Source organism: Artemia franciscana, chromosome 13 (assembly GCF_032884065.1).
Source record: "Artemia franciscana chromosome 13, ASM3288406v1, whole genome shotgun sequence".
NCBI classification, from domain to species: Eukaryota; Metazoa; Arthropoda; class Branchiopoda; order Anostraca; family Artemiidae; genus Artemia; species Artemia franciscana.
The window spans coordinates 14742728-14752759 of NC_088875.1; positions in this window are offsets into that span (position 1 = coordinate 14742728).

The window sequence follows — 10032 nt, forward strand, 5'->3', positions numbered from 1 at the left end:
CACAGGGAATATAAATGACGACCGGGACACAGGAGTTTGTGTGTATGTTTTTGTGTGTGTGTGTGAGTGTGTGTGTGCTTGTGTGTGTGTGTGTGTGTGTTTGTGTGTCTCTGTGTGCTTGTGTGTGAGTGTATGTTTGTGTGTGTGTGCGTTTGTGTGTGTGTGTATCTGTGTGTTAGTCTTAATGTCTGTGTCTCTGTATTTGTGTTTTTGTTTCTGTGTCCTATTGTGTGTGTCTCTCTGCTGCTTTTTGTCTGTCTATTTGTATTTCCTTCTGCATCCGTGTCTTTGGATGTGCATGTGTGTATGTTTGTGTGTGTGTGCGTTTTGTGTGTGTGTGTTTGTGTGTGTTTGTGCTTTTGTGTGCGTGTGTTTGTGTTTGTGTGTGTGTTCGTGAGTGGTGTGTGTTTGTATGTAAGTCTTTGGCTTTTTTTGTCTGTCTGTCTCTTTGTCTAAATGAATTTCTTGTGTTTCTGTCACAAGAACATGTTTGTTTATATATCTTTTTGCCTGTATTTATATGCATTTTATTTGTCTGTCTGTCTTTCTGTGTGTCTGTAATTGTGTTTATTTTTGTGTTTGTGTTTGGTTGTGTGTTTGTAAGTGTGTAGGTATGTGTGTGTTTATGTATGTGTATTGTGTATCTATTTCTTTGTCTGTATATTTGTCTTTGTGTTCGTATTTGTTAATGCGTTCCTGTATGTTTGCTTTTCTGGTTCTCTTTTGTTCTGTCTGTGGTGTTTTTACTGTTTGGATGTGGGTGTGCGTATATGATGGATGTGTGTGTGTGCTTAGGTTTGTACGTGTCTGTTCTTTTTGTATATCTGTCTCTGTGTCTTCTTTTATGTTCGTCTATATGCGTGTCATTGTTTTTTTGCATATTTTTGTGTCTGCAAACCTTGTTATCTGTTTATTTGTCTCAAAGCTCATTTTTTGCGTGTGAGACATTTTTTCTGTCTTTGTTTCTATTTGTCGGTGTGTCTTTTTGTCTGTCTATGTATTTTTTTGCCTGTCTGTGTACGTGTCTCTTTTGTGTTTTTTCTTTCTCTACATATGTGTCTCTTTATCCTTCTGTCTCTGTGTCTTTTTATCTACATGAATGTAAATATCAGTGTGATTTTACATGTGTTTGTGTATATTTCTGTCCGTCTGTGTTTCTGTACGTCTGTGTTTGCGTATGAGTTTGCTTATGTGTGCATGTCTTTTTGTCTGTGTAACTGTATTTGTTTGTCTGTATGCGTACGCCTGTGTGACTTTTGTCTGTCTGTGTTTGTATTTCGATTTGCTTCTATAAGTCTGTTTGTGTGGGCTTTTGTGAATTTTTGCCCCTCTTTGTATATTTTTGTTGTCTGTTTATATGTCTTTGCGTCAGTAGGTGCTTGCCTGTACTTTTGCATTCATGTGTCTCTACGTATTTATCGGGGTGTCATTTTGTCTGTTTGTGTGTGTGTGTGTTTGTACGTGTGTGTTTATTTGTCATTTTGTCTTTGTGTCTTATGGTCTGTCTATTTGTGCGACTTTACGTGTATGTCTGTTTCTTTTTTTTCCGTTTGTCTGGATGTCATTTTTTGGTCTGTCTGTGTTTGTTTTCCTCTGTCTGTTTGTGGTTTGAACTCTGTCATCTTTTATAAGGTCATTTTTGACAATCCACCATCATAAAAATTAATTTTTTTGGTACTCTTAAGATATTTAATATCTCACTTTCAACACAACGCATGCATGTATTTTTAATAAAATCCGTATTATTCCTTGTTTAATAGTTCAAATATTTTCCTTTGTCACACTTCATTGAAATATTTCATCTTCACTTTTTAAAGTAAAAAGTAAGGGATTGGCTTTCGAGTGTACTATGAATACTGATCGAAAACATACAATAAACTAGTTACTATCGATGACTAGCCAGAGACTACCACGGTCGCAGCCATATAAAAACAAATCTTTGGACAGGCAGAGTTTGGAATAGAATTGGTGGAAAAGAAACATTGAAATCAGGAGTAAGAGTTTCAGAGGTAAACCCAGAACTGAAGGAAACAGAACTGGTGGTAGCAGAGCTTGAATCAAAGGAACCCGGCCTGTAACTAGGAGTTGGGCGGGGAGCCAGTAGAATTGGAAATTAATCGCAGAAGTGGTGGATCCGGAGCTGGAACCGCTAGAAAGTGGACTTGAACTGGATGTTGGGTCAGAGCCAGTAGAACTACAAAAAACCTATTGTTACCGGGGCTAGAAGTGGTAGAAGCGGAACTTGGAATGGTATCCGTCCAGCGTACGCAATGTGTCTTGGAGAAGCCCTTTAGGCTTTTCTATCTTACCAATGCAAATAATATGTCTTGGTGAAGGCCTTCGGGCTTTATCACATTTGCCCAGTGTAAGCAATGTGTCTTGGGGAAGCCCCTTAGGGTTTTTTATTTACACTGTCATATAGTAGGTGTCAGAGGGTACCATAAGCAAGTCAAAGACTTTCATGGCCCTTGAAATCCCATGGGCTGTTACAAAGGGGTTAACTTGCAAAAACACAAACCTCGAAAGTACAAACCATTGGAGTTGTAACATACCTGAAAATGCCTTAAGGAATGATGATGTATGTCTACTGGTGCCAAATATCAGCCTCAGAGTGCTACAGGGCGGAAATGGTCATTGCTAGTCACAAGGGGATGGTTTGCAAAGACTCAAAGTAATGGAATTAGAGCATGATTTATTTCAATAATGTGTATAAAAATACCTTAGGAATGATAACACATACCAGAAGGTGCCACGAGCCAGCTAAAGGGTGCTACTGGGCAAGAATTGTATTACGTAAAAATAGGTACACCTAATAAATCAAAAATATATACTACTGGAGTCTTAAAAACTCTGGAGTCTTAAAAGTCTTAAACTAGTCAAAAATATATACTACTGGAGTCTTAAAAACTCTGGAGTCTTAAAAAGTCTTAAACTAGTGAAAAAATTTTCACTAGTTTGAAATAAAGTGCCGGTACTGTTATTCGAAGGGATATCGGAAATCAGGAAGGATAGTCTCAGTTATGCCACCAGCCAACCAAATATTGCAATGGTTACATGAGCTGTTTTAGATTATCATGCGGGTTGGCTTGTAAAAATATTAAGCAATAGATTTAAAGCGTAATTTTTGTTAAACTTTTCAATATATATCATTTTCGGAAAGAGTTGCAAAAAAAGTGTAAGATAGCTCAGTTTGCTTTCAGAAGCAATGAAAACAATTTAAAAAATTTCTTAATAAATTGTTTATATTGCACATGTTGAAATTTTGGAGCGAATGAAAATAGTGGAAGATAAACCATTTTTAATGAAACAGAGAGAACAAGGTTGACCGGGATGCTATGATAATTTAGGTAAGAAATTGGCAGAAAAAGAGAAGAGATCTAAACAAGGACGATTGAAAGAAGATAAAAGATTGTAAGACAAACAGAATCATTAGCTGTTGCATTTACTTTCACCACAAGGAAAACTTAGAAAGTCTAAAACATTCAGATGAAGGAGGGATCTTGAATTCTGAACTAAGTTTATTAGAAGCTCTCTTTCATAAACTAAAGTTAAAAAGAGGTAGAAAGGATCTCATTACACCTAAAGCAGTTGCAGCCTTAGATCTTTGTAAATAATTCATTTGAAACTCCGTTAATATTCTCGATGTGATGGTAAAAGCTCTTAGTCTGAGCAGCAATGATTTTTCTATTAACAATTCATTGATTCCGTGAATTCGTATAAAAACTAAAAAATCAACGGCAGAAGCAATAAAATCTGACTTCCAAAACAATATACCAAACGTAGTCAAAGTCAATTGGGACCAGAAATCCATTATCCAGGGTGGATGCATGAAGTTGAAAAGAAGAACACTTACCTGCTCAAAGACAAAGTTAAAAATAAGGCGGAAAGAATTCCATTACACTTAGAATACCTGTAGCTTTATATTGCTTACAGTTAAGCATTAGAGACTCTGTTTATATTCTTAATACAGTGTTATAAGCCCTTCTTCTATGCTGCGATGATTTACCTATTATCGAATCATCGATTCAGTGAATTAGTATTGAAACTACAAAATCAAGGGCAGAAACAATCACATATGACTTTGAAAACAATGTAACCAGCTTAGTAAAGTACATTGTGATTGGACACTATTACCCCGGTTGGGTGTACGAAGTTTAAAAGACGAATACTTGCTAGTTATTGCTTCATTTGACAGTAAAACACAGCTCCTTGCAATTCTGAAACTGCGTCAAAACAGCTTCCAAAACTAGCCGTTTAAATGGAGCTTGTGCAATTTTGGACCAAATTTTAGAAACAAAGTTGCTGCTTTTCTCCTGTTGATATCATGTTTATGAATTAATTCTTAAAGCTGTCTTTGAAATCAAGATTAACTAAATGACTTGTAGCCTAGATATTGCAATGTTAAAATATTTTAGAGAAAATTGGAACAACATCAATTCTTTTATCAATGAATCACCTCTTAATTTTGCAACAGGACGTGTTGCCAAAACAAATATTCAGCTTTGTTAATATTGTGTAGAGCAGAATTAGACAAAGATTTTTCAATGAATTAATTTAACTCTGCGTAATATTTTTGGTACGGAAGGCAGAAAAAATACTGAAACTAAGGCCCTGGAGCTTTGCATCAGGCACATTGGATGGCTGGAGCAATCTATTCCTTAAAAATATGTTTTCGTCAGTCATAATGCAGAATTAATGCAAAGGACAAAAAGACTCAACAAAATATTTGCTTATTTATCGTGATGTTGTACATTATGCCTTGGCTCAAATGCACAATGGCGACCCAAGCACCCAATACTGGCTTACACTTCTTGAAGAAGTTAAAAGAGTACGAAAAGATTGACGGAATAATTTCTAAGGCCTCCATAAGTAAGACCAGCCATCATTTGGGGTATACATTTAGAGGAGCAGTCATTCTGTCACTGTTTGATAATGAAGTGGATGCGCAAACTAACAAGAAAACGATTATTAGCTTTAACAATAAGAGACTCTCAATTTTTTTCAAACGCTATGACCCATCAAAGGCAGAACAGACAAAAAATTATTGGTTGGTTAAATTGAATTTTTATGATATTTTTTAATTGTTGTTGATTTTTCTGTTGTTAAATTTTTTTCTGATTAAAAACTCAATGATTTTGTATCGGAAAAGAGCAGACAATTTTTTTCATGACTTCAGATCCATGGCAGTATTCAAAAGGAAGACTTAAAACAATAATGCTACTTTTCTGGAAGCTTAAAAAAGAGTAAGTTGTTTTAGAGTTGTGATTGATACTGCATGAAAGGGGTTTTAAATAAATGCAAGGTTTTAATGGACTTTCTGGCTGATGAAGAATAAAAATAGTTCTTGCTGCTCTGTTTGCAGAGACATAAGAAATTACATCCGAAATATAAAATAAAAACTCTAAAAAGATGTTTCTCTAACTGAATGTTATTAATTAAAAATTAATATTCATCTAATATAATTTTACTTTTATTCTCTTATTTTATAGCATTTATAGTGATTTAAAGGCAGACCAAAATATCCGGATAGAATAGCGTTGTTCACTATACTTTTCAGCTTTGTCTGCACTGGTTACAATAATGATAGAAAGACAAAAATTATTATTTGAGTATTTTATGGCTTTACTACTACTACTGATAATAATAACTTTACGCAACACCAAGCCGCCTGAGGACAACACAGCTGCACATGATTCTCCTCAAACCCAATTTATTCATTCCTCCCTCTTTACACCCTCCAAGGAAGTTCCTATTTCCTTTAAAAGTTTATTTTTGACATCCTTAACACCCCAGACGAGGACGACCTGCTTCCCATTTAGCCCAAGATTGAAGGCCAAAAAGGACTATCTTCGACAATCTTCCATCCTTCATCCACAGAATTTGGCCTAGTCACATCAACATTTCTTTCATTATTGCACAATAAAGCGGGATTGAACCGTTATTTTCGTATGACCTACTGTTTGAAATATGGTCAGTCAGCCGGGTACCCAGAACAATCAGTAGGCAAATTCCCTGGAAAATATATAGTAAATCATCATCTGCTTTTCGGAGTTCCCATACACTCTGAACTCGTAAAACCTCTAGAAATTCATTCATTTTGCTCACACTTTCATCTAATATGCTTAAACCTTCAGCATAATCAAAGTCCAGGAGGGTTTTTCCTACCCGTTTGATTCCATGGTCTTCAATTGCCTGTCCTCTGCCCAATAATACTTGCTCTATCATAATGATCAATATAAGGAGGGATAGAGCACAACCCTGCCTAACTCATGATCTAATAAAAAACCAGTTGCTAACCTCATTTCCCATCTTAACTACAGCAGCATTATTGTCGTACATAGCACAAGCGACTTTGGAGTATTTGTCTTGTATACCATATAAGGATAGAACCCTCACTAAAAGTCTTCTATAAAAGTAGTAAATAATTTAGAGGGTATACATTTTGAAATTGAAAAATAATTTTTTAATATAAGGGAGCCATAATATACATACATACATACATATATATATATATATATATATATATATATATATATATATATATATATATATATATATATATATATATATATATATATATATATATATATATATTCTCCTGATGAGCCCTTATGTTGGGTGTTGCCTCTGAATTATTTGACTATAATATTTTTTCTATTGTTCGGTAAATGACGACTTATACTTATTGACGACATTACTGCCTGTCCATGGATTATTCTTTATGGTTGATTGTGTGTGGCTATGCTGTTTGACCTATGTGATTGTATGGATGAGTAGGGTTAAGGCCTCATTCAAGTGCTGGTCTATATTAATCACTAATTTAGGAAAACAGTCTTCCTTTTCTCCTTCTGTCTCTTTTTTTTTTTTTGTGTTTGTGCTGTAGCATTGGTGATTTCTCTTTTCATGATATATATATATATATATATATATATATATATATATATATATATATATATATATATATATATATATATATGTATATATATATATATGTATATATATATGTATATATATATATATGTATATATATATATATATATATATATATATATATATATATATATATATATATATATATATATATATATATATATATATATATATATATATATATATATATATATATATATATATATTTATATATATATATATATGTATATATATATATATATATATATATATGTATATATATATATATATATATATATATATATATATATATATATATATATATATATATATATATATATATATATATATTGCCTATTTCCATAATTATTTTTTATTCTTTTGTTTCAAGTCATAGGGTGACAAATCAGCAAATTTTGTCGAGTCAAGAAATGCTGATGTCTTTAATTCTTTCGTCTAGTTTAATTTTTAAAAAACTCAAATAATGCGTTACGTAAACTGTTGTATTTTTCATAACGCGTTCTTTATATTGTTGTAATTTTTTTACGCACAATATTTTTACGTATAAACATTTTTATCTCACATTTTATAGGCGGTAAATGTGCTTTAAGGTGTGTTTTCTTAATTTATATTATAGGGGGCTCATAACTTCGAAGACCACACTTCCTTTCCATGACGAAAGTAAAACTGTTCAAATTAGGGATGAAACCTCTTAATTGACAGTGAAAAGATATAAAATTATTTATATTTATAAGTGTTTATCATCAGCTGTTAAACTAAAAAGGTTTTTAGTGAAGGCAAAGCTGTGCAATTATTAGTAAGAGAGTGTAAAAAATATGTGTTTTTACGCATAATAATGCTATATCATGTTAAAAACGCTAGTTGTATATTCATTTTGGAGACTGGGGCCATGTGGCTGTCAGTATCAATAGGGGTATGCTACTTATTAATTAAAAAAGGAATTAAATTTTTAAGAATAAGAATTTATTAGCAAATTCGGTTGAAATTTTTTTCTTGGGGTCTAGGAGAGGGTTACCTCAATTCCTATTAGGGCTACCCTACTTCCTAATTACAAAACAAAACATAAGAAATAATAGATTTTGTATAATATCAGTTGAATTATTATTGTTGAGGCCATAGGAGTATGATGAAATTCAGTACCGTAAGGACCATACTGCTTATTAGCAGAGATTTTAGTAGTCTTTAACCTTTAAGCAGCATTGTAGATAATCTTGGCTTCTGTTATCGAGTATTTTATCATATATAATAATTACGCATTAAAATAGGACATTTATGCAAAGCAATATTTTAGAAACTGTTTATTTCCCACAGGAGGAAAAATTGAAGCAAATCCATTAATATTTAATAGAAATTTAGAAATGCTATTAATTAAAAATATATAATTTATATGAAGTTTAAAAAAATCTTTTTAATTGAAATGATAATAAAAATTTTCATCGGAATATTTTGCATTGGTCTCTCATATAAATAAAGTATGTCGTTTAGTTAAGTAAACGAATTTACCTAATGCTTAAATGCTTAATAATTTGTTAATAACTTGTTAATTTCAGAGATAAATAAACAGATACTGTGTCCTCCTTTAGTTTGGACTTACGGCTAAGAATTAAAATTAGTCCCAAAAGGCATTGGTTTCTGCTATTCAACTATATGCACTTAGTTCTGATATCAATTTAGAATGGAGCTTATGGTAAAATTGTCACCAAGGGTAGTTCCTAGGCTATTTACCTCAATGTAGAATGTATCTTTTGTGGAGTCTTCCAGTCGGAGAAACAAGTTATTGAGCTTAGTTTTAGTGATAATTTATACCCGATTAAGTTGATTTGGGTAGAGGAACTGCTTGGTCCTATAGTAATGACAAGTTTGATACAACTAGCCATTACAATCTAACCGAAATATTTTCCAAACGTTTGATTGACCGTATTTCAGGATAATATCTTGATGGAGAAACCTTAAATTTTTGTTAGAAGTTATAATAATTATGTTCTCAATAAATATGACAGTCCAATGTTCTGTTAGAGTTGCCAAAATTTTGGCTAAAAATTGACAAAATATTCTAGCCCAAACTATCAAATTAAAATATTATTTAGAACTTTATTAACAAAATTATTGCTTTTGTTAACCTTAACTCCACCTTTAAGAAAATGTTAATATGACTATAAGTCTGAATATTGTTTTTCTACTTAAAGTGGTGTACCTTCGTTTACAATACTCCGTCAACATTTGGTGGCATTGCAATAACTGTCACAATTTTAGAAAATTTAGAGTTAGAAAATTTAAATAAAGAAGAGAAGAATAATAGACTACGTAAACAGGAGGATTTCTGGATCCATACTCTTGGTACAGCTTATCCTTTTGGGCTAAATGATCGTGTAGCAAAATATGGTTAGATGTCTCATGTTGTTGTTCAATGTGTTGATGGTTTTATGGACCATCCTTCTTTTACTTGTCCTACTAAACGTAAAAAACGATCGAGAGGACATAGGAAAAATAATAGAAAAAATGAATTAGATGTACATATGCTTTCTATACATCTATTCAAGCTACTTGAATCTAGGGGTATGATTTTTGTAATAAAATGTCTAAATAATTTATCCAAGAGGAATTTAATCAAAATTTCTGGATTATTAAGAATAATACAACTCTTGAATATAATTTTAAAGTAATATGTGATACAATTTGTATTCTAACTAAAACAAAATTTATTTCAAAAAAGAAAAAGTTTGATAAGATTAGTAATAAGGATAACAGATTATATTTACCTATTAATTTCACTTGTAAGCAGATTGAAGATATTAATTTACCAGAAATTTTAAATCAGCGGCATGTGAAACAGGCCCTTCCTAGTAATTTGAATTATAATGATAGTCCAGCTTTAACTTATAAATTTTCAAAAACTATTGGGCAAATTATTTTTAATTATAATTTCATACTAAAAAGATTAGATAGTGATATAAATTGGAAACCGGTTTGTAATTGTAAACAACTTAGCCCATTTGTAAATCCTACTTACAAACATGTTATAACAGGGGACTTGTCAATAATAAAGCAAGATGATCTTCAAATTATAATGAATAAAGGGGCTAATATCCGTCTTTCTCATCA